The sequence below is a fragment of the Suncus etruscus genome, chromosome 1, assembly GCF_024139225.1.
Source record: "Suncus etruscus isolate mSunEtr1 chromosome 1, mSunEtr1.pri.cur, whole genome shotgun sequence".
In the NCBI taxonomy this organism is placed as follows: Eukaryota; Metazoa; Chordata; class Mammalia; order Eulipotyphla; family Soricidae; genus Suncus; species Suncus etruscus.
The window spans coordinates 120,341,058-120,367,467 of NC_064848.1; the positions used below are offsets into that span (position 1 = coordinate 120,341,058).

Sequence of the window (26,410 nt, forward strand, 5' to 3'; positions counted from 1 at the left end):
TTATGATTTGGGAATTTTTATATAAATTAAATGATGGTTTTAAACATATAGCTCAAAAAATGTTCACTACTGGGGCCAGAGTGACAGCATTTGTTTACCTTGCGCACAGCTCATATGGGTTCAATCCCCTGCATCTTATATAGTCTCTTGAGCTTGCAGGTGTGATTTCTAAGTGCAGAGCCAGGAGTAAACCCTGAATGAAGCTGGTGTGGCCCCAAAACAAACAAATAATAATTCACAACCAAATGATATAGTAAATACATAATTCATGTGAACAATATGAACTAAATGAATTCAATTATTCAACATATCATTAAGATAATTTCAGAATGGCAAATTGTAGCACTTTTTATTTGAATCAAATAATTTATGTTCTGCTACCAGAAAATGAAAGTAGAGATAGCTTTTTCTGAAATTGATTTAAAAGTCAGTAAGAAATGGGGCCGGAGCGGTGGCGCTAGAGGTAAGACATCTGCCTTGCAAGTGCTAGCCTAGGATGGACCATGGTTCAATCCCCATCATCCCAAGCCAGGAGCGATTTCTGAGCACATAGCCAGGAGTAATCCCTGAGCGTCAACGGATGTGGCCCAAAAGGGAAAAAAAAAGTCACTAGAAAGGACCTGAACAATAGTAAGAAGATAGGGTATTTGCCTTGTATGTGGCTGACTTGGGTTCAATCCCGTATGTCCTCTCTCTTCCCAAGAGATCCCTGAGTATAGCCAAAAAAAAAGAAAGAAAGAAAAAAGAAAAAAAAAACCTGCAAAAAATAAAAAAATATCTATTTAATGTAACTTTAATCTTTAACAATATATATCTTATGTTTTTATCTACCAAAGCACTTAATTTTGTTTTTCCATAATTTATCACATAATATAAGTAAACATTTGATTGTCAAGTCCCTAAAATAATCATAAAAGGCAACCCAGGTGCCAACAAGAGATGAAGGGCTCAAGAAACTGTGGTACATCTACACAATAGAATACTATGCAGCTGTTAGCTACTATAATATGAAGTCATGTGATTTGTTTATACATGATGGACATAAGGATTGTTATTATGCTGAGTGAAATGTCAGATGTAGAGGAATAAACATATAAAAATCTCACTCATCTGTGGGATACGAGGAAAATAAAAGAGAGTGTGAGGATGATATACAGAGACAATAGAGATGAGGATTAGGAGGACCAGCATAGTATGAAGCTTGCCACAAAGAGCAGAGTGCATTTAGAGTAGAGAAGAGTCTACTATGAAAAGGACATGCACTGGGGCCAGAGCAGTGGCGCAGCAGTAGGGCATTTGCCTGGCAAGTGGCTGACCCAAGGACAGACTGCAGTTCTATCCCCTGGCATCTCATATGGTCCTCCAAGCCAGGAGCAATTTCTGAGTGCATAGCCAGAAATAACCCCTGAGCATCACCGGGTACGGCCCAAAATCAAAAAGAAAAAGAAAAAGAAAAAAACATGCATAAAACCCCTTTATTAACAGTAGTGCAAACCACAGTGTCAGAGAGGGAGAGAGAGGGGGGGGGGGGGAGAGAGAGGGAAAGATAGAGAGAGGGAGGGAAAGAGAGAAAGGGAGGGAGAGAGAGAGAAGTAAAATTAAAGTTGACATTGGTGGCAGGAAATTCATACTGGTGAAAACTAGTTGTATGATTGTAACTCAATCATGAACTTTATATATGGAAAATATCTGTAGTATGAACAACTTTGTAACCATAGTGTTAAATATAAAAAATTTGAAAGTATAAAAGGCATTAAATGCAAAGACTTTTCTCAAATATAGCTAAATTCATTAAAAATATCTGTTGAAGGCTAGAGAGATTACACAATGGGTATTATCAGAATATTTGCCTTCATCCAAAGCAAATGGATTCAATCCCTAGCACAAGCTGGTCTCATATACCCTGGCAGGTGAGATTCCTAAATACAGAATCAGGATTATTCCCTGAGTATCACTGGATATTGTCAAAATTGGGGGTAGAGGAGAGAATGTCTGTTGAAACCAACAGTGAACTAAGGCAGAAATGAGATATTCATGGAATAAGGGACCATGGGATAGTAGTAAAGAGACTTTAGACACTCTGGTGGTGGGTGCAATAAACATGACCAAAGATAACTGTCCCATAAATATGAAGCAGTTTTGCATGTATTTTTGTTACCAATACTAAGATATATCTTACTATTTTACTCATTAATGAATGAACAAAGTAAATCTTGGTCACTTGTTCATTTTATACAGCCGGAAGGAAGGAAGGAAGGAAGGAAGGAAGGAAGGAAGGAAGGAAGGAAGGAAGGAAGGAAGGAAGGAAGGAAGGAAGGAAGGAAGGAAGGAAGGAAGGAAGGAAGGAAGGAAGGAAGGAAGGAAGGAAGGAAGGAAGGAAGGAAAAGGGAGGGAGGGAGGGTGGGAGGGATGGAGGGAAGGAAGGAAGGAAGGAAGGAAGGAAGGAAGGAAGGAAGGAAGGAAGGAAGGAAGGAAGGAAGGAAGGAAGGAAGGAAGAAAGGAAGGAAGGAAGGAAGGACACTAATTTTCCACAAAGACAGACTTTGTTGATAAAATATCAACTAGATATTTTATTAATTCATTAATTTTTTGATCAAAGTAGATTACAAATCTTTCATAGTAATATTTTAGGTATATAGTGATATTGAATCAGGGGTGTTCCCACCACCAATATTGTCCTCCCTCCACCCTGTTCCCAGCACATACCTCATATCCCCCTCTTTTAACCCCCCAGACTGCTAGTATAGGTGGTCCTTTCTGTGTCTGGTATGTTGTAAATTGGGTGTCACTTCCATTGTCGTTTGCCTTAGATTTGGTGCTTAATTTTAATCCCTTTTTTTTATTTCTACTTAATGTTCATCTGATTGTTTGATCTCGTTAGTCTCCATTATTTCCTCCTCCATATCAACTAGATTTTAAGTCATTTTTTATTCCATTTAAAATAATACAGTAGGGGTCAGAGAGATAGCATGGAGGAAAAGTGTTTGCCTTGCATGCAGAAGGTCGGTGGTTCGAATCCAGCATCCCATATGATCCCTGAGCCTGCCAGGAGCAATTTCTGAACATAGAGCCAGGAGTAACCCCTGAGTGCTGCTGGGTGTGACCCAGAAACAAAAACAAAAACAAAAAAGGGAAGAGTAAAAAAATAAAATAATACAGTATACTTTAGTGCACTCTTTATTATGAGATTTAATCTTAAAGGACAATCTTAAAGATATCACACTTATAAGGCAATTCTATTAGTTAAACTATAACACCACAGGCATTTGGTGAGATGTTTCTGCTTATAGATCAGAGTTAGAAAAACTGCTGTGTGAACTGATATAATGCTTTATATCATTTAAAATTTCTTGTAATTATTTTTCTCTACCTTTATCATATTATACAACTCTCTATACTGGTCTTATGTATAAAATTTTTTCCTAATAGCAATTAGAAATTATATCGCTTCTCGGCCTTTTTGCTAAGATCAAGTGTAGCAATTAGAAATTATAGGACTTGGAAATTATGATAGCACCTGAGATAAACAAATCCATTTAAGCATTTACATGGCACTAAGACTCCATTCACAAACACATGTAGCAAAACTAACATATGAAAAGCAGATTGTAAAAAGCTTTAAATTTTAAAATGCATCTTAATTATTACATTTAAAATTTTTAAGCTTTAAATTTTAAATGCATTTTAATTTTATGCTCTGTTTCACCACTCCTCTACAACTATTTTCAGAGATACCAATTGGACCAAACTCCAGGTATTTGAGCTAATATCACAGGACCTTCTTGGAATGAGTGCAGGTGCCATCTCCTCACTTTCTCATACTTCTGGAAGACCTGGCAGATACCCCACAAAAGCCTCATAATCAGTAATGGTACTTTGAATTCCCATGGCCACAAGACAACTTTCTTTTTTTATAGTACTGTAATCCCCATAGAAACACATCAATTTAGATGCCAATGTATAGCTGAAGTCATTTAATGTTCAGAAATAAATGAAATAACAAAATAGTCAGCTAGCAACATGAGCTTACTAAGCCTTCTGACAATGGCTTAATGACCTCATTGGAGATTCAATAATTTTCACAAATTTTCTTCTCATTGTACTTTTCTTCTCTTCTCTTACTTCTTCTCTTTTCTTTTCTTTTTTTTTTTTTTTTTTTTTTTTTTTGGTTTTTGGGCCACACCCGTTTGACGCTCAGGGGTTACTCCTGGCTATGCACTCAGAAGTCACTCCTGGCTTGGGGGACCATATGGGACACCGGGGGATCGAACCGCGGTCCGTCCTAGGCTAGTGCTGGCAAGGCAGACACCTTACCTTTAGCGCCACCGCCCGGCCCCCTCTTTTCTTTTCTTTCTATTCTTCTTTAATCGTTTTCTCTCATTTTTCTGAAAACAAATTGTATCTGGATCAACTATGTCAACTATGTGATACATACTTTTATTTTCTTTTTGTTTTGGATTTGGGGCCACACCAATGAAGCTCAAGGGTTACTCCTGGCTATGCGCTCAGAAATCACTCCTGGCTTGGGGGACCATATGAGATGCCAGGGGATCAAACCATGGTCTGTCCTAGGTCAGCCACGTGCAAGGCAAACGCCCTACAGCTGTGCACTGCGCTGGCCCCAGATACATACTTTTTAAATAATTTTTTTGAATTTAAAGTACATCTTAAAAAATTATAAAATACATTTTAAATTTTAAATTCATCTTAATTTCAGATACATTGAAAAATTTTAGTATATACATCTTAGAAACTTTACAATATCACAGTTATAATTTCAAAAAGATACAATATTATAACTGGCAAAAACTTTTATAATCAGAAACCCAATTACACAATTTGCTTACATACTAAAATTTAGTCTATATAAGTAGCTAGAACTCCATGAATCTTAAAAGTGAGACTCAATAAAGAGAAATACTCTTTTCAAGTAAAAATATAAGAGGACCTTTAATTTATCCATGGTTATTCAATGTGTTCTTGACTGAAGAGAAGTAATTAAGGCTTAATCTCTAGAAGAAAGGCAAGAAAGAATTTACGGAATAATAGTTCATATAATGTAAATCAATAAGGGAAAAATGCTCCATCCATTATAAGGGGAAAAATTCCCTATTTCTTTTTAACATACTGCTAACATCATTTTAAAATAGTATTAATTAAAAGCTTACAAATCTATTATTAAAATAATAAGCTCAATCGATAAGTCATAAAGGGTTTTGTTTAAAGGATTTCTCAACTACTTGTATTCTGCCTGAGTATAGAGAAGACAATGTTCTTTTCTGAAAACTCAAATACTGAAATCTTAACAATAATCTTAAAAATCAACAACATTAATTTTACTACTAAATATATTTTACTTTAGGGGCCAGAGAGATAGCATAGAGGTAAGGTGTTTGCCTTTCATGCAGAAGGTCATTGGTTTGAATCCCGGCATCCCATATGGTCCCCTGAGCCTGCCAGGAGCAATTTCTGAGTGTGGAGCCAGGGGTAACCCCTGAGTGCTGTTGGGTGTGATCCCAAAACCAAAGTGTATGTGTATGTGTATATATGTATATATATATATATATATGTGTGTGTGTGTGTGTGTGTGTGTGTGTATACTTTATAAAATTTTGACCTTTATAAAATTATAGTAGTTGCAATGGTTTCTTATTTAATGGTCTACAATACTGCCTAATAAGATAGTAATGGTCATAATGATGGCAAACTTGAACTTGACTCACAATAACCTTGTTTCTCACAATTCTCACAATTAACCTATATCGTAATAGTGTAATAACCATTATTCTTATCACATGAAGAAACTTAAGTTTAGAGAGTTAAGATCTGAACTGGAAGTAACCAATTAATAAACACTATCATCGAAACTGAACCTCAAACTCACTGAATCTAGGTAAAAAGCACTTCTTACAATAATAAATTTAATATCTTATGCTAAAACATTGTCTTTCTGTCTCTTTCAGCCAGGAATCTTCAGGTTTTCCAGTTACTAAAACCACATCAACAGTGGTTTAATCTTTAATCATAACACCATACATGCTCACAGTGCATTTTAGCACTAATATGAAAATTGGGAAGAGTAGTGATAAACAGTAGTAGATGCATGCAACAGTGATAGCAATATAGCCATGTTCAAGTAAACCCAGGTTCTAAGACACAAATTTTTCTTGTTTCAAATTGTTCATTTGCAAAATTGAAGCTCAAAATAATCTCTAAGGTATTTTCCTAATTAAAAATGAAAACCTAATACTCTGTCGTGTCGGTGATATTGCTAAATTTTGCTTCATATCTATTCTTTAGATAAGAACTAAAGTGCTAAAAGGAAAAGAAGAACAGTAAACTAGCTGTTATATTCTACAGTGTGACAAGTACATAAAATACATAAATAAAAATTTAAATATATTCCAATATACCTGAAAAAGGACACTGTCTCTCGTAACACAAAACTAGAAAATTTTAAGGATAAAAATTACAATATATAGAACAATTGCTACAGCAGCTCTACTAGGTATATAGATGTTACTATGTTTTATTAGCTTTTAACAATTTTTTTGCACAGGGCAAAACTACACTTTTCTCATTACAAATGCCCAAGTTATTTCCACCACGGTATTGTAAAGCCTTCACTATCCCAAATTTGACCCTTGACACTACCATATGAAGATCAAACAATCTCATAAATTTTAGTAAAATTGATGAACAAAGAAAGCAAATCTATGCAAGTACACAAAGTAATAAACTTACTTTTATATATTTAAATATATTTTCTATTAGACAATGAGTGGCCATATCTTTTTTTTTTTTTTCAATTTTTTTGGGTTTTTTTTTGGGGGGGGGGGCCACACCCGGCAGTGCTCAGGGGTCACTCCTGGCTGTCTGCTCAGAAATAGCTCCTGGCAGGCACAGGGGATCAAATGGGACACCGGGATTTGAACCAACCACCATTGGTCCTGGATCGGCTGCTTGCCAGGCAAATGCTGCTGTGCTATCTCTCTGGGCCCGAGTGGCCATATTTATCACTTGTCAGGCCAATGAGATATGAAGAAATGATGTGATAAATATAGGCAGGAGGCAGAGCAATAATACATTGGGTAAGATGCTTGCCTTGTAAGAAAGCAACCCAGGTTTGATCCTAACACCCTGAACTCTTCCAGGAGTGATCACTGAGTGCAGAGCCAGCAGTAAGCCTTAAGCATCACTGATTGTGGCCCCCCCAAAAAAGAAGTTTTGAAAGCCATTTGTCATATTATTGTTTCCTTCTGTTATGGCAACCAAAATAATAGGCAAATATTTCTGTTCCTATTATTGCCAACGCTAATCATTTTTATTTTATGTGTAATATAGAAATTTTTTAAACATATTCATTTGTTGAGTAGGACAACACCAGGAGCTACCTAAAAAAAAAAAGCAGGGAGATCTTTTAATAGAAAGATTACAGCTAAGCAGTCCTATACTAAAAGAAAAAATAGAGGGTCCGGGAATATGGCTCAGAGGTAGAGAAGCTATCTAGCATGCAACCCCTGGAACTATTCAATCCCCAACATTAATGCTGTGATTTTTGGTCTCACAATTTTACTGTGTGGCACCCAGTCCATCATAATCAAGTGTGAGGTCCCCAGACAACAGAACATGACTATAACTAAAAAAGAAGAAAGAGGAGATGAAGTCACAGAGAGAAATAAAATGCCCAATCCAGAAAGCACCTTGGGTTTTCTGCTTTGATGTCAAGCTAACTTAGAAATTCAGTGGATGCATTTTAGCAGAGAATTCTAATAACTTTCATTAAATTCAGTTAAAGAGTTAATGGCACAGCTCTAACATTGTACTTCAAGAGATCCAAGAAATTTGGACCCAGGGCCAGAGAGATAATATACTGGTAAGGAACATTCTTTCCACATGTCTAACGTAGTTTCTATGCCCAGAATTCTATATACCGTAGTTCTGCAAGCACCCCCAGAAGTGATCCCTGAGCTCAAAGCCAGGAGTAAGGCCTGAGCACAACTGTGAGTGCCCTCCTCAAAAAAATATTTGCCCTCAAGGACTGAAATGCCAATCTAAGGAGAGAGAAGAGGAAAAGAGTAGAGGATGGAAATAGCTTTAGTGGTGAAGGGGTGTAATAACTCTGTACATCACCAATATAAACTTAATAGTATTGCGATCATGATACCTGAACTACAATGAATAATAAAACTCATAAAAATTTAACTGTGATTATTATAAATCCTCTTACTGAACATTTCTTCTACAAATACAATAAGCAAATTGGCTTTTAAGAATGTAGAGTATTAATTTTATGCCTTAAGGATATTAGAGGAAAATAACTAGAATTAAGAACTTTAATGCCAATCAATTAACATTTTATAAAGTAAAAAAGAACAATAATTTTATTATTGTTTTGTTTATATTTTATAAAGAGTGCTAAGGGAAAATTTTTAATAAATGTTTATCCTTTTTATAAGCAATAAAAAAGAGCTAATTAGAAAAAGGAAAATAAAGGAGCCAATTGCAAATTTTGTAATCTAATAACATTTTTATCAATATCCTTCTGTTGTTATTTGTTTTTAAATTTAGTTTCTACAATTACTCAGGTAGTATGACTTGATAAAGATGTATATAATGTTTATTATTTTTAATCAAAATTTAAGGCTATTTTTCCATCATAAAGCTAATTAATAGTACATAAAAAATAAATAAATAGGGCACAAAGCAAACAGCAGTAGGGTGTTTGCCTTGCACACAGCCAACCCAGGACCTACCCAGAACTGACCCGGGATTAGTTCCTGGTATCCCAGATGGTCATCCAAGCCTGCCTGGAGTGATTTCTGAGCACAGAATGAGTGCCATTGGGTGGGGCCCAAACCCCAAAATAGACTAAATAGCAAACAATAAAAACAATCAAAATAATGATCCAACTAAGACATGATTTTGGTATATTCTCATCCCATTTTTCCACACCTATTTTTCCTTTCTCTTTCAATTATAAACTATTTTATAAATCTTTATTATTATAAATATTATTTAGTATGACAGTATAAGCTTTACTCCTCCTACCTCAAACTTTTCATATGCTTACTTTAACATCGTATTACATCAAGCAGACATTTCCTAATTTTTATGTTACTGAATTGCTGGAGAGTGGCTTTCCAGTTCTTTTAACAAAAATTCTATACCACTGCCAGAAAAATATATGCAGCTGACCAGGAATCAATTCGTGGTACCCCACAGAGTCTTCAAGAACCACCAACAGAAATCCCTGTGATGTAGAGCCCAGAGTAAACCATAAACACCATTAGGTATGACCCCAAAAAAAGAAATTACATAAAGAAACAAAAAGTTTTTCTAATATTTTATTATGAATTTTTAAAATTCAACTACTATATAACAAAAATAATAACCAAAATTAAAGGGTTCTATAATATTGCAGTTTTATAACACAATAATACAGATCAGCAAAATAGAGTGGAGCTATAGATGAAACATGATTTCAAATGTCTAAATGTTTCCCAAAATTTTCAAATAAAAATAAAAAGCAGTAGGCATCTTGGAAAATATATACATTCCTCTAGGAAAGATGAAAGGTTCTTAAGGCTTTTGCTGCGTATTGCCAAATTGCTTCCCTAAAGGACTAAAATCATTTTTACTGTGAACTTATAGCTTAAGGTTTATTGTGAAGGCATCTTTAAATCTTTTTTTCTTTGAAGTCTGTTTATATGTTCACTTTGGCACATCTCTCCAGCCCACTGCAAATTTTTCAACTAAGATACATTTCCAAGTTTCTACTTTATTCTGGACATCAGCAACTGCTTTTAAATAGCTCTTACTTGTTTTTCATCATGCAAACATGCTTCCATATTGAATTGGGCAACATGATTTGCCTAAAGGGAGATTTATCTTAACTGTTATTTACAAGGCAAAATATGTTTATCATAAGATTATTGAACATAATTGGAAGCAATCATTGTTTATTGCTTTTAGGATTATACAATATTCCTTCAAACTTTTAAGTACTAATATGGAAAAACACTACATAGCTATTTCATTGCTGAAGTATAAGAAGTAGACGACAAAACGTTTATACTGGGGCTAGAACAATAATGTAGGTGGGGTCTCTTCTTGTATACCCAAGTTAAATCCCAGGCCAACCATATGGTCCCCTGAGCCTGCCAGAAGTGATCCCTAAATGCAGAACCAGAAGTAAGCCATAAGCACAAGGTGTACCCCAAAAAAACAGGGGAAAAAAAGAGACAGAGAGAATTAAATTTATACAACATAACTTCATTTTACATCTATCAAACATACATCATATTAAACAGAGAAAATTTCTGAAATAATATATATTAATAAAAATAGAATCTTCTTGTGCTGGAGGAATATCTCAGTCGACTGAGTACATGCTTTCCACAGCTACAGAGAGTCAACATTCTCTACTTACTACCCCATGCTTTTTCCAAATTTTGAAAAATAATTACCAAACCCACTTCCAGACAGATAAATAGCCTTAATAGTGATTTTTATCTCAAATTTAGTATACTTCATTTTCTTTTCTTTCTTACCTTTCTTTCTTTCTTCTTCTTCCTTCCTTTCTTTTTTTCTTTCTTTCCTTCTTCTTTCTTATTTTCTTTCTTTCTTTTTCTTTCTTTCCTTTCTCTCTCTCCTCTCTCCTCTCTCCTCTCCTCTCTCTCCTCTCCTCTCTCTTCTCTCTCTCTCCTCCTTCTTCTTCTTCTTCTCCTTCTTCTTCTTCTTCTTCTTCTTCTTCTTCTTCTTCTTCTTCTTCTTCTTCTTCTTCTTCTTCTTCTTCTTCTTTCTCTTTCTCTCTCTCTCCTCTCTCTCTCATCTCTCTCTCTCTCTCTCTCTCTCTCTCTCTCTCTCTCTCTCTCTCTCTCTCTCTCTCTCTCTCTTCAGGGGTTACTCCTGGCTATGGGCTTAGAAATCACACCTGGAAAGCTCAGGGGACCATATGTGAAGCCAGGGATTGAATCTGGGTTGGCTGCATGCAAGCCAAACACCCTACCAGCTGTGCTATCACTCAGGCACTTTTCTTCATTTTCTTTAATTGTGGGTGGAAAGGAGGATGTCTGAGCCCAGTCATTACACAGTTAATAAAAGGAAAGCATGCAAAATCATCAGACCAAGTAGCTGTCTAGAAAAGGGTAAAGAATTGGGGATAAAACACAGGGCAATAAACTCATGAGTTTTTCAATTTATATAAATGCCTTCTTCTACATAATAAAAGAAGTGCATAACACACCTCTGCTACACTAACTATATGGAACACAAAGTGACTATTTCTGCAGTATGTCCTGACGTTGAGATTTATTTGCATTACACAGGATTCATTATATTTATAAAAGCATATCAATGAATATATCAGAAATGCCTAAATACCAAATAAGGTTAAACTTAGAAATGAGAATAGCTGAGTTAGTGTAACAGTAATAGCTCTACTATTTTCTGTCACAGTGCTCACCAAGGTTTGCTCTTATTTAGTTGTGATGATTGTACATGTGCTCAATGGGAGCCACACTCTAAATTAAGGAACACAAATTATGTGTGTAGTATTCAGAAGATCACTGCAGTGCTCACAGACATGAGCCAGAGGTTGTACTTCTAAGGAATGTCTCCTGGATAGTGCTCACTGCGAAGAGGGCGGTTCAGACTTCATTTTGCTTTGCTCAGACACACATGGTTGTGGTGTGGCTGGAAATCACTTGTGGCACTGGAGAATACAGACAGCAGAGCTAATAAGTTCAAATCGCTGAACTGACAGGAACATGCACAGTCACTGAAGATTTGAGCTTGTGACCACATAATGGCAAGGCAGGCACTCAAAAGCCTCTAAATTAGTGCACTGGGCCTACTAATAAATTTTTATCTTGCATGATGATTGGGAACCTTACAGGAGTTAATATACACAAAGCACTTTTAAAACTTCCTCATACATAGTGTCAAAAATTTTAGCCCTCAAATTTCCCTTCATATAAATAATGTAGAACTATTGACAGTTTTAAGAGATAGCATTTATTTTTCAAGGTATTTTTTGTTAACGTTAAGGTCTAGACTATTTTCCTCCTACTTCTGTGAGTCATACTGTACATAATCATTTAAGCACTGTTGATTTTAGAGAATAAATTTCTATGATGTCTACACTGAAAATAATATGATAGATCCTAAATTCATGTCTAGATTGCTTGGAATTACAGTAATAAGAAGATTAGTAATAACAGTTTAAATTATGATGATGATATAGCCTTGTTTTCTTCAGAAGAAGGCAAAACATTCAACTTTATGCAAAACATTTTTGAGAATGTATTCAATGCTACTTATCACCCCTAATTTTCTATCATATCAAGCAATAGAATTTAAACAAAGCATTACCAAAAAGTAGCAACTTTTACTTCCTAATTAGTACAGTAATAATTAGTACAGTAGTACTTCATTTAATGCCTTAGGACTTTAGTGCATAATTAGTGCTTCCTCAACATATTTAATACTTATTTAGTACATATTTAGCACTCTCGATGGGATGAATTTGCTACACAAATCATTAAAAAGTCTCAATTTTCCTATCATTAAAATAATTTTAGATCTTAAAATTTGTTAGGGGAGAAAAAAACTAAAGAACAAGTCTAGAGTAGAGATTTAAAAAAAAAAGTAGTCTAGAAAAGAAAGGGAGACAGAGATAAAGAGAGAGACAGAAAGACAGGGGAGAGAGCGGGAGGAAAATGGGACATTGGTGGTGGGAACTGCACAATGGTGAATGCTTCGTACATTGTATGACTGAAACTCAATCATGAACAACCTTATGAAAACAACCAACTGTATTATTAACAACTTTGTAACCACAGTATTTAAATAAAATAATTGAAGAAAGGCAGTCTAAAGACTGCATTCCACATAAGATAATAACAAATGAATAAAAAAAGTTTTAAACAAGAAAATATTATTGACCAGTTTGTACTCAGATGATAATAGCATCAAAAATATGTTGCATATAACAGAATCAATGAAAGAGTACATTGTACAAACTGATGGAGAAAGATTACTGAAAATTGAAGCACTGCAGAAGAAAACATATAACTATTAAATAGATATTTTATAGACCCATATCTATTTACAATATTCTATTAGTAATATAATATACATAATAATATGTAATATATAATATAGCTAATTCACAATGATAGTAAGAAACTAAAACTTAAAGATCATTAGTAAAGACTTTGACTTTCAACTGAATATAAAAATCTAAAAAACAAAAGAATAAACCAAAGGAAGAGAAAATAATGTGGTATAGGTGAAAAGACCAGATTTGGTTGGAAGAATAGATTATCCCACACATTAAGTAGGTAAAAACATAGGAATTATGTTTTCAGAATTAGTCAGTTGGCCAAAAACAAATCAACAGTAGTGGGCAACAGAAAAGAAATGACAATCAATAAATTAAGTAGCAAAACAGAGAGTTCAAAGAACTAAGAAAGAGGAGTAAAATATATAACAAGGGATATTTTTTCCTTTTTTTATTCTCTTGTGACATTAAATCAAGGGCATCCCCCTTACCAATGTTGTCCTCCCTCCACCCCTGTTCCCAATATGCATTCCATATCCCCTTCCTTTGCCCCCTAGGCTGCTGGTATAAATGGTATCCTCTGTGTCTAGCTTGTTGTAGATTGGCTATCGATTCTGTTGTCGTTGGCTTTGGATTTGGTGTTTAAGTCTGATCATTTTTTATTTCTACTCAATGTTCATACAACTGTTCGGACTTAGTACCCTCCATTATTTCCCCCTCAATTTATGAGGCAGAACAATTCAAGTTAGGTGGTTCTGTTTGAAGGGGAAAAAAGGGGAGGGGGGGAATCAAACAAGCAAAAAATGGGAGGAGTCCTTCTAGAGGCTATAAATATCAATTTAAGAGAAGAAAAGGGAAAAGGAATAAAACATAAGAACAATATAAAATATATATACAATGACCAAAAAAAAAAAATCAAACAAAAAGATCCGAAAAGCACCACAGCAATAAAGACAACAACCAAACAGTAACGATCCCAAAATAAAAATGAAGCAAAAAACAACAATAGCAAAAAAAAAAATTGTGCTGCCTTTTTTTTTTTTTTTTTTTTTTTTTTTTTTGCGTAGGCACAGTAAATATTGGGGAGATTAGAAAGAGAATTCCCTTGGCCTAAGAGATACAGGGTTTCTCCGCCCTTGAAGCATACTGTCATGGGAATAACCACAGGCTTCATACATGCTCTTTTACTCTCCCCTAGGTCCTTTTGTGGTGTAAAGTTTTAAGGAGCCACCTGAGGTTTTGGTGCAGAAATGATGACCCTCTGGTGGTAGGTGTGGTGTTGATACAGTATACAGCATTTATGAGTACACATGTACATCTATATAGTATAGAAACTCTATTAACAGTACTATAAATCACATTGCCAAAATAAAAATTTAAAAAGAAAAAAGTTTTTTGGTTTTGCTTTTTTTTTTTTTGGTTTTTCAGCCACACCCGGTGACACTCAAAGGTTACTCCTGGCTATGTGCTCAGAAATCACTCCTGGGTTAGGGGACCATATGGGACACCGGAGGATTGAACCACAGTCCATCCTAGGCTAGCGCAGGCAAGGCAAATGCCTTACCACTTGTGCCACCACTCCAGTCCCAGAAAAGAGAAAGTTTTAAGGAAGCAATACCTAATACTTCTGCTATCAGGAATCATCCTATTGTGGTCATTGGTTCTAGCAATGATAAGGCTTGGAAATTTTTTCAAAGAATTTCTTCATATATTAAAATGTATTGGTGGCAGAGCCATGGTATAATGTATAGGGCACTTGACTTGCACATGACCAACCTGAATTCAACCCAGTTGGTACCCAGAGCACCACCAGGAGTTAATTCCTGAGTGCAGAGCTGGGAGCAATCCAAGATCATTGACAGATATGGCTCAAAAACAAAAACAATTTAAAAATAAAATGTGTTAAAGAAGGAAATCAGATTTAAGTGGATTAGAATTAAATTAATTGAGGAATCAAAAAGAATTCACAAAATACTCTTCTAGAAGTTAAAAAATAAATCGTCAAGTTGTCACTAAGTCCTGACAAATTCCAAAGAGAGCATCTCTCTGTGATTATTTAAAAAAAAAAAAGTGTGGAAGGAATAAACAGTGATACTAAAGTTCCTAAAACCAGAGTAAAACATAAAAATCCAATGACCTCAGCTGTATGGTCCAATTCAGTAGTCAGGAGTCTCAATAAAATTGAGATTTCATTTCAAACTCATTGCATTTTATTTCAAACACTTGATTCTTGATTAGTCTTAGTTGAGATGTATTCTATGAAACTCACACCAAATTTTTAAGAGTTATTTTAAAGTTCAGTATAACAAAGTATTGAACATGTTAATACTTATATATTAATTATACGTAGAAAGAATACTTTGGATACAATGCATTTTAAAATACATATTATGGACTTTTCCTTTTTCCTTTTAATTCTTTGACATGCAAATTAAGCTATTTATATTACATGTATAGCTCAGACTATACTTCTATTGAACATATCTAATCAAGAGAATAAATACGAGACTGAAAAAAAGAGTAAGATTCAAAAAGAACTTGTCAGGCAGCCTTTAATATATGAGGACAATGTGTAATGAAGAGGCCACTCTGGAGAACTTCAGTTTGAAAAACCAAGGACCTAAACAGTCTGCTCAAGCTATGAGTTAGAAGGAAGACTCTCGATCAGAACATATTCATGATCCATGAGCATTGCCTCTTTTGAAGCATCAGTGAAAATTTGAAAGTTTCCATTTAAAAAGACAAGTCAGAAATAAAAAGAAAAAAAAATAATTGAATGGTCTCTCGATGATTCACAAGAAATAAAAAATCGACACTGATTACCATCAACCAATGGCAAAACCCTAGGTATTATATTATAAAAACTATATATTATATTATTATTATTAGTATATATATAGTATAAAACTGAGATTACCAAGCAGGTGGGAGGAGATGTGAAGGAATGAAGAGGTAGACTAGAATTACATAAGGACAATGGTTAAGAGCATTGAGCATTTTGGAAGCAGTAAAGTGTGATATCTACACATATCAAAATCATAAATGCTAACACTGATGCAAACATACAACTAAATTATAATTTTTAATATTTTAAATGATAATATTTGACATGCATCTCATTTTATGCCACATTCAATAAAATCATTTTCTTAGAGCATAGGCTGTTTTTTATAAGTTTCAAGCACTATTATTTATAATTTCAATAAAAAGTTAGTCAACTATTATATAACGTGTTTTAAGCAATTATCAACCAGTGCTTATTTTTCTTTTGCTTTACTGGTTCTATGTACATGTTTCTGTGTACATGCACACTTGCATATATAAAACTATTCCCAGACTCAACTTTAACCCACTTCACTCTAAAGTTAAAGAGAATGTATCTGTTAAAAATTAAATGAAGTCATAAAATTTTCCTATACATGGATGGACATAGAAACTATTATGCTGAATACAATGAGTCAGCGGGAGAGAGATAGACGCAGAATATTCTCACTCATCTGTGGGATTTAAGAAAAACAAAATACAGTATGATAATAATACCCAGAGACAATAGAGATGAAATTTGAAAGGACCAGCCCATGATATGCCCACCACAAAAATTGGTGGGCACAGTTAGAGAAATAGCTATACCAACAATTATCATAATGGTAGTGAGTAAAAGAAATAGAATGCTTGTCTCAAAGACAACAGGGTGTGGAAAAGGAGAAAATGGGGGGCATTGATGGCAGGAAGATTTTACTAGTGAAGGGGGGGCTGTTCTTTTTTATAACTGAAACCCAACTACAAAAATGTTTGTAATCATGATGCTTAAATGTACTATTTAAAATTAAATTAAAATAAAATAAAAAGAGGTTCTGGTCATGGTTAATCCTAGTCAACAGACCTGGTTTCCAGAGTCCACCAAAAAACATTCCTGAGTGCACAGCCAGAAGTAACCTGTCTGCTCCATTGTAGTGTGGCCCAAAAACAAACAAGCAAAAATACTTAGGGAAAATTAAAAGTTGAAAAGTTCATAATAAGCCATTACATTATTTATACAAGTTTGACTGAACCCCAAGTCCTATCTTGTCTAATAAAACCTCAACGCTCACTCAACCACAGTGAAAGAAGCTATGAATTCATGTTTATAAATTATTATACCCAAACAAAATCCTTGTTTGTAATTACTTCAATAATCCACACTACTAGTGATCTATATTTCCCCCCAAAAAAGGGCATTATTTTTTACTTCAACATTTTATGTTTATGTAAATTAAAAATAAACATCACTTTAAGCTTAACATAGTACTTCATTTTATGAAATGGTTTAATAAGCTGTTAAAACCAAGATAGTTATTTCTTTGCACAGTTATTGCTCCAAAATAGTGCTTTTCATTTTTCAATAAAAAAAAGAATTTCATTAGGCAGCATGTTTATTTAACTTTGTATTAATGCCCTATACTTATTTTAACAAATAAGACTACTGGTATTCCAAAATGACATTATTGAGAATAACAGAAATAAAGAATAGGAGCTTTCACTTTCTGAATAAATCTGCTTTCTCAATAGTTATGCTCATCTCAAAGCATCACACAGATATAAACAGCTGATACAAATCTAGCTAAAGGAATCAGGCATGCATGGGATATTTGCATTTTCTAAAGAAGAGTTTTCTGTCTATATATACACATATTCATTTCCTTAACTTCATGTAAGACATCCTTTTTTAAATACCTGGAATTAGTGTACTCATCTATTTCAAAGATACTGCATTCAGAATTCTAAATATAACAGACTGTGTATCACTGCTATTATTTTCCAAAGTACACAACCAGTTATTGTTTAAAGCAGAGTTTTGGGGACCTGAGAAACAGTGCAGTAGTTAAGGCATTTACTTACACATGCTCACCAGAGTTTTATCCCCAGCATCAAAAGTGATCCCTTAGTCGAAACTACGCCTGCCCAGTGGGGCCTGACTGTGAAAAATTGTGAGTGCTGCCTGTGTGTGTCTGTCTACTGTCCTGTCCGTGAACCTCTTGGGAGTGGGCCCAAAAGAGGCTCCAGAAAACTCGCTTTCCCAAGAGCTCATTCTAGGGCGTGAACGCCAAGGAACTGCTTCATAATGTGAAAACCGACTATAAGCAGAAGCCCGGTCCCCTGTTTGTTTTTTTTGTTTGTTTGTTTGTTTTGTTTTGTTTTGTTTTTGAGTCAGTCCCCTGTTTGTGACATCAGGCTGGGAAAATCTATGAAACTACGCCTGCCCAGTGGGGCCTGACTGTGAAAAATTGTGAGTGCTGCCTGTGTTTGTCTGTCTACTGTCCTGTCGAGTGAACTTCTTGGGAGTGGGCCGAAAAGAGGATCCAGAAAACTCCGCTTCCTAGGTGGCCATGCGCTCTTTCTAAGAAAAGAACACCATCGCAACAAGAAGAAAGAAATCACACTAAAAACTGTGCTGGATCACTGAAGCCCAGCATTTCTCTCCGGACAATCTTCTCTGCTGCGTGCTTGGACCTAAGATTTGATCCTGTGTGAGGCTTCATCCATGGAGGACTCCCCTCCCTTGAAAGCAAGTCGACCCATCCAGAAATGGCGGAGCCAGAGGAGTGTGGCTGCCTACATCATTTAGCCAATGAATACCACCACAACATGTAGAAAAACCCACAATACAAGTGTGACAATGGGGAAACAACGCAGGCCAGCATCAGACATAGAGAATGAAGATGACAATTCTGATGACCAGATAATAACCAACCAACTAATCAACCTCTCAGATAAGGTCTTTAGACAAGTAATATGGAAGATGCTCAAAGAACTCAAAAAAACCACGGATAGAGTTGAACAGAACACTAATAAGAACCAAGAAAATATGAAGACAGAAATCACAAAACTCCAAACTGAAATAACATGTCAACTAACAGGCCTGAAAAACTCAGTAGACAAAGTGAATGACAAAATGGATAAGCTCTGGAACAGGGTATCAGAAGCTGAGAATAGACTTGGTGCTGTGGAAGATGAGATAAATAACAAGTCCATACAGCGGGAGAGATTGGAAAAAAAACTTAAAGCAAATGAACAGACAATGGAAAAATTAGTCGAAGAATGGGAATAGATGAAAATAGAAGTCTATGATAAGATCAACAGAAACAACTTAAGAATCATTGGAGTCCCAGAGACCCAGGAAGAAAATTTCCAGGAATAATCAACAGTCAAGAACATCATTAAAGAGAAACTTCCAGAGCTAAAGAATATATGTGATCAAATCCTACATGCTCAAAGAGTACCAACCAAAAAGACCCCAGAAAAAATACCCCAAGACACATCCTAGTCACAATGATGAATCCCACAGATAGAGACAGAATTCTGAAAACAGCAAGATCAAAAGGGGAAATTACATTCAAGCAAGCATCCTTGAGATTTACAGCAGACCTGTCACCAGAAACACTCAAGGCCAGAAAGCAGTGGTGGGATATTGTGACAAGACTGAATGAAATGAATGCTTCACCTAGAATAATATAACCAGAAAAACTCACTTTCCAGTTTGACGGAAGAATACATGGTTTCACAGACAAAAAACAGCTCAGAAACTTTACAGACTCAAAACCAGTCTTAAGAGAAAAACTAAAAGACCTAATTTAAGACAAGACTAACCAAAAGACACACCAAATTTCAATATAAAGATGGCACTAACTCCCAGGACAATTCTTTCTCTCAATGTCATGGACATTGACACAGAGTGGCTAAATGGATCAAAAACTCAATCCAACCTTCTGCTGCCTACAAGAAATGCACCTGAATAGTCAGAACAAACATAGACTCAAAAAAAAGGCTGGAGAAAAATTATCCAAGCAAACAACACCCATAAAAAAGCTGGAGTGGCCATACTAATATCAGATAATGCAAACTCGATATTAGACATGAAAGCATAAGATATATAGAACAACACATAGGCAAAACACTCCAGGACATTGAGTCTACAGGCATATTCAAGGAGGAAACTGCACTCTCCAAGCAAGTGAAAGCAGAGATTAACAGATGAGAATATATTAAGCTGAGAAGCTTCTGCACCTCAAAGGAAATAGCACCCAGGATGCAAGAGCCACCCACTGAGTGGGAGAAACTATTCACTCAATACTCATCAGATAAAGGGATAATCTCCAAAATATACAAGGCACTGACAGAAATTTACAAGAAAAAAAAAACATCTAATCCCATCAAAAAATGGGGAGAAGAAATGGACAGACACTTTGACAAAGAAGAAAAACAAATGACCAAAAGACACATGGAAAAATGCTCCACATCACTAATCATCAGGGAGATGCAAATCAAAACAACTATGAGGTACCACCTCACACCCCAGAGAATGGCACACATCACGAAGAATGAGAATAAACAGTGTTGGCGGGGATGTAGAGAGAAAGGAACTCTTATCCACTGCTGGTGGGAATGCTGTCTAGTTCAACCTTTATGGAAAGCGATATGAAGATTCCTCCAAAAACTGGAAATCGAGCTCCCATATGATCCAGCTATACCACTCCTAGGAATATACCCTAGGAACACAAAAATACAATACAAAAACCCCTTCTTTACACATATATTCATTGCAGCACTATTTACCATAGCAAGACTCTAGAAACAAACAAGATGCCCTTCAACAGACGAATGGCTAAAGAAACTGTGGTACATATACACAATGGAATATTATGCAGCTGTCAGGAGAGATGAAGTCATGAAATTTTCCTATACATGGATGTACACGGAATCTATTATGCTGAGTGAAATAAGTCAGAGAGAGAGAGAGAAAAACGCAGAATGGTCTCACTCATCTATGGGTTTTAAGAAAAATGAAAGACATTCTTGCAATAATAATTTTCAGACACAAAAGAGAAAAGAGCTGGAAGTTACAGCTCACCTCAGGAAGCTCACCACAAAGAGAGATGAGTTTTGTTAGAGAAATAACTACATTTTGAACAGTCCTAATAATGAGAATGTATGAGGGAAATGGAAAGCCTGTCTAGAGTACAGGCGGGGGTCGGGTGGTGAGGAGGAAGATTTGGGACATTGGTGATGGGAATGTTGCACTGGTGATGGGTGGTGTTCTTTACATGACTGAAACCCAAACACAATCATGTATGTAATCAAGGTGTTTAAATAAAATATAAAAAAAGTGATCTCTGAGCAGGATCAGGAATAAGTCCTGAGCACAACTGGGTTTGGCCTCCAAATAATGCAAAACAAAACACAAAAATCAAATAAAGCAGAGCTTCATTAAGCATACTGAATTTTTCCATTTCCCAGTTTTTATAGTCCTTTATACCACATAGTAGATACTAAGAGTTGCACTAGCATCTATTCTTAGGAATGCCTTAACCTGCTGGTTGTTAGAAAAGAATCACTGTTCCTTCAAAATGCACAGATTAAATCATTGTCACTGTTTATGTCAACCATCTTCATATTAAAAGTTACAACTGATGGTAAGGAAAGTAAGTACATAACTATCTGTGGCAGAGTCAATATCAATATTCTATAAAATATTTAACACAAGTACATTTTATGGCTTTCAATTTGATATAAAGCCTATAATTTGGTAGAAGAAATATTTTATATTCTTGACTCTCAATACATCACTGAGATATAAGATTAGATTTTCAATAAGTATTCAACTTGTCATAACCAGTAAAAATATGAACATATATGTGATTTGATATACACTGGTATAGGTTAATACGTAATTTTAGCCTTGTTACGCTTACATTAGGCTAAGTTTAGATACCTTGTTCAAGACCACAAACTTATTTACCACTTCCCTGAATAATTATTTGCCTCAAAATTTTTACACAAACCATCTGTAAAATTCTCTTACTTCTCTGGTCAAGCATGTACTATCCCCTCTTTATGATTTAGTTTCATGTCTATTTTTCTTTTAGCTTCTTCCTATAGTAATTCCAGGTCTCGATATATCACAGATATGTATGTAGCTCTATTAATTTATCATATATCAATGTCTCTGCCTCATCTCTTCTTTGGTTATTAAAAAACTGAAAAATATCATGTCTCCCATTTTTCTGGTGCCACTTAAGAGTCACTGATAGCAACAGTATGCTGGTAAAACAGAAATGTTTTTTAAAAACTTTAAGGTGCTGACATTGCTTACTACTCTAGACGCAAAAAGATTATGAGTATCCTAAAATGCTCCAGCCATTATCTAACCCTGAAACCTTCATTTAGCAAGGCCCACCCCCATCACTGATAAAGTGCCTAGAAATTGGGAAAACCTTCCAACTCAGATGCACCTGCCCAATTTTTTTAATTTATTTTTACCATATTTACTTATTTTTCTTTTCTCTTCTCTTTTGTCTTTTGTTCTCCATTCCTCTCTTTCCTACGCCATATCTAAGCTAATTGTTTATCTTAATTCAACCATTTCTTAAGAGCTCCGACCCATCCTATTAGGGTCAGACCTCTAACAACAATTTAAGACTAGATCACTAATGTATGTCTTTATGTGGGCATGAATATATAGACAGAAGATTCTTTCCTGAGTACCAAACCTAAATTGTAAACAATTCATGCCTAAACTGTATATAGTCCCTCTGATATATATTCCTCCTCCCCCGTTCAGAACTCCTTCTATTCCTTCACACATACCCCATCATGATCTGATATCCCTCCTTATTTAAACACTCTTTATCCTCAGTTCTTAACTCAATAGGTACCAAGACCAACCTCCTATAAGCCACAACCAGCTCCCAAGAGAAAGGACACCCTCTCAGCCCCACATCTCATCTCCCGGCAAGAAACAACAACCAACACTCCTGCTGACTCATGCTTTATGGCCCTCCTTTTCACCCTACCCCAAATGTGGACTGTGGCATGAGAACAGACTCTGATTCAGAAGGACCCCCAAATGCAAGAACTCTATCCAATCCCTTTCTGCTGCAAATCATTTCTCAAACTCAACAAGACCAGAGTGTGTGATGAAAATGTGCCCTGGATTTCACCCACCATAAGAATATCTCAAAAGACTTAATGGGGAATCCTATATTTCCTTTATATGTTTAATACCTCTATAATACTACCTCTTAGTCTATTTTATTCCCAAATGTAAGGTAGTCTATTACATCACTTTTTAATTACCTTTTTAATTCATTTTTATTTATTTCTTCTATTATATATTATATATATATATGTATATATGTGTGTGTGTATAATTCTCTTCTTTAACTTCATCTGTTTTGGTTCTGCATGGTACAAAAACCTACAAGAAAAAGTCTTGCCTGGGATAAAAGCTCAGGTCAAAACCAGGACACAGAGATGGTGTAGCCTGACATTCTCACCCACAAATGTACCAACAATATTATATAGCAGCATTCCTTTTTTTGCAAAGACATACTAAAAAGGGGGATACTCTAGATAAGAACTAATAAATTTTATAATACAGGGGAACCTCCCACCCTGAACATGTGTCATGTGAACTCAACTTAGATTCCATGTGATCAGACAGTGATCATCCAATCCCAAACCCTAGATCCCAGACATAGAACCAACATAGTTCTTGCAACAGCACCAGGAACCAAACTCCTCCTGAGAAAAACCTAATACTGCTCTGGCATCAACATGCACTAGTTTTGATATAATATCTTGACAATGAGCAAATGGCAATAACTTGATATAAGAGCAGATTGTCTTATCTCATCACCTAACAGTAAGATAAAAATCAGAAGACAGGCATCCTATGATCTGTGCAAAAACCAAGATTGCTAACTACAGAAGATTGACTTTGACAACCATGACTGGGCAGAACTTAGCCTGGGACCAATAAGAAAGACCCTAGCCTAGGCTTCGGTCTACAATCTGTACAATAACCCAAGATCTCTAATTAATTCCAGAGATCTGACTGTGACAACTGAGACTGAGCAGAACCTCTGGAAACATAATGAAAGACTTTATCCTAGGCTTTATCCTAAAATCAGTGCAAAAACTAAGACCACCAATTACAGAAGGCTAGTTAAAAACAAGTGAAGGAACAAAACTTCTAGAACTGTAAAGAAAAACTCTATCCTAGGCTTCATCCTATGACTTATGCAAATACCAAGATCTCTAATTACAGAAAACTGATTTTATTATCCATAACTGAGGGAAAAGTTTCCTGGCACCATAAAAATATCCTGGGGGTGTGAAAAAGAGCATATACGGAGCCTGTAAATCATTCCCATGACAGTATACTTCAAGGGCAGAGAAACCTTATATTTCTTAGGCCAAGGGAATTCCCTTTCTAATTTCCCAAATATTTACTGTGCCTATGAAAAAAGAAAAAAAAAAGAAGCAGCACAATTTATTTTTCTTCTTCATGTTTTCTTTTTATTTTGTGCTCGTGGATATTGTTTGCTTGGTGTCTTTATTTCTGTGGTGCTTTTTGTAGTCACTGGTTTTGGGGTTTTTCTTGTTTGATTTTTGTTTTTTGTGGTTGTTTTGTTTTTTGTTTCTATTTTTAGTACTTTGTCTTTTTGTTTTTTTTTTTTCTTTTTTTCTCTTTTTTCCCTTTCTTCTTTTAAATTGATCTTTATAAACTCTAGACAGACTCTTCCCGGTTTTTTGTTTGTTTTTGGTTTTCTGGTTTTTCCTTTTTTTTTCTTTTTTCTTTTTCTATTTTTTCCAAACAGAACAACATAACTTGAATTATCTTGTTCTGCCTCATTAATTGAGGGGGAAATATGGATGGTACCAAGACCAAAAGGTCATATGAACATTGAGTGAAAATTAAAAATTGATCAGAATTAAATACCAAATCCAAAGTCAACCACAAGAGAATCAATACCCAATCTACAAAAAACTATACACAGAGGGGATCACTTATACTAGCAGCCTGGGGAGCAAAGGAGGGGAATGTAGGGTGCATGCTAGGAACAGGGATAGAGGAAGGACAACACTGGTGGTGGGAATGCCCCAGATTCAAAGATTTGTAATTCGGGGGCCGGAGAGATAGCATGGAGGTAAGGCGTTTGCCTTTCATGCAGGAGGTCATCGGTTCGAATCCCGGCGCCCCATATGGTCCCCTGTGCCTGCCAGGAATAACCCCTGAGCACTGCCAGGTGTGACCCAAAAAAAAAAAAAAAAACCAAAAAAAAAAAAAAAAAAAAAGATTTGTAATTCACTTTGGTTGCAATAAAAAGTATTAAAAAAAAATTAAAGATGCTGATATATAGTGCTTTTCAAAGTATCTATGATATAAATACTTTAGCGATAGCTGATTTCAAGTAATATCCACAAAGTCACTGAATGCAGTATTGGAAAAAAATGCATAAACTCACTCTTGGGAGTTTGTGTATACCACTGAACCATACATGGAACAACTGCTGATTTACAGATTATCAGGTTTCTCTTCTACTATATCCACCTATCAGTAATATACCTAATACTATCAAAAAATTAACCTATAATGTAGAAAATAATCAGAGAGAAAATAATTTTCAAGTTCAAGTTAAAGGGTACCATGGAGATTACAGAATATCATCCCATCATTTATTAGAAATATAAACTGATCCACAGAAGTTAATTGACAAGTTAATTGGCATGATTCTCTTCATGTCAAAGAGAGACTAGAAACAGAGCCTCTTGGTATCTGGTCCAAATTTTTTTTAACTAGAGATAGGACTGTCCCTTGGGTTATTACCTATTTGAGTTAATAACCTGCCAAGAAGCTGTTAACATTCTGAAAAGCAAAATTATCCTCTGGTTTTCAACATTAATATACAATGCAGAACTACATTTGACATACTATCTAATAAAAGAAAAGAAGATAATTATAAGACTATCGATGAAAAAAGAAGATGATAATTATAAAAGATATATTTGTATATGTCAGATGACTTTTTTCTCATAAGCATCATAGGAGCTAAGATTAAGTCAAATTCTATATTCATACTGACTTTAGATCTGAAATCATCTTTGAGCTTAATTATCTTGGTTCCTATTACTTCTAATCATTAGAACTCAGGTCTTATAAAAATCAGAATTTATATTGATCCCAGAAAAGATCACAAAGATCTTCCCACATTTGAAGGCACAGATATAAACTGTAAAAAATACCAAGAATATGCCAACATCTTTATAAGACATTAATACTTACATACATATATAGTATATAGATTTGTATATGAACAACCTTATGTGTTATATATCTCTATATACGTGGACACATATGCACACACATATATATGAACACACATCTATAAATATACATACAAAACTTTTAATTAAATCTGAAGACAAATATTTTTTAAAGCATTATCTGGTATTTTTAACTATTACATTTTCATATAATTTCAATTTAGATATTGATAGGAATCATAATCTTCTATATTGAAT

At 35.1% G+C, this 26,410-nt stretch overlaps 1 protein-coding gene across 1 annotated transcript in view; it reads right to left on the reverse strand.

Moving 5' to 3' along the window:
* The window catches only part of IMMP2L (inner mitochondrial membrane peptidase subunit 2), a 950,803-nt gene that overhangs the window by 834,276 nt on the left and 90,117 nt on the right, over nucleotides 1-26,410 (reverse strand). The gene's annotated exons all lie outside the window — the stretch shown is intronic.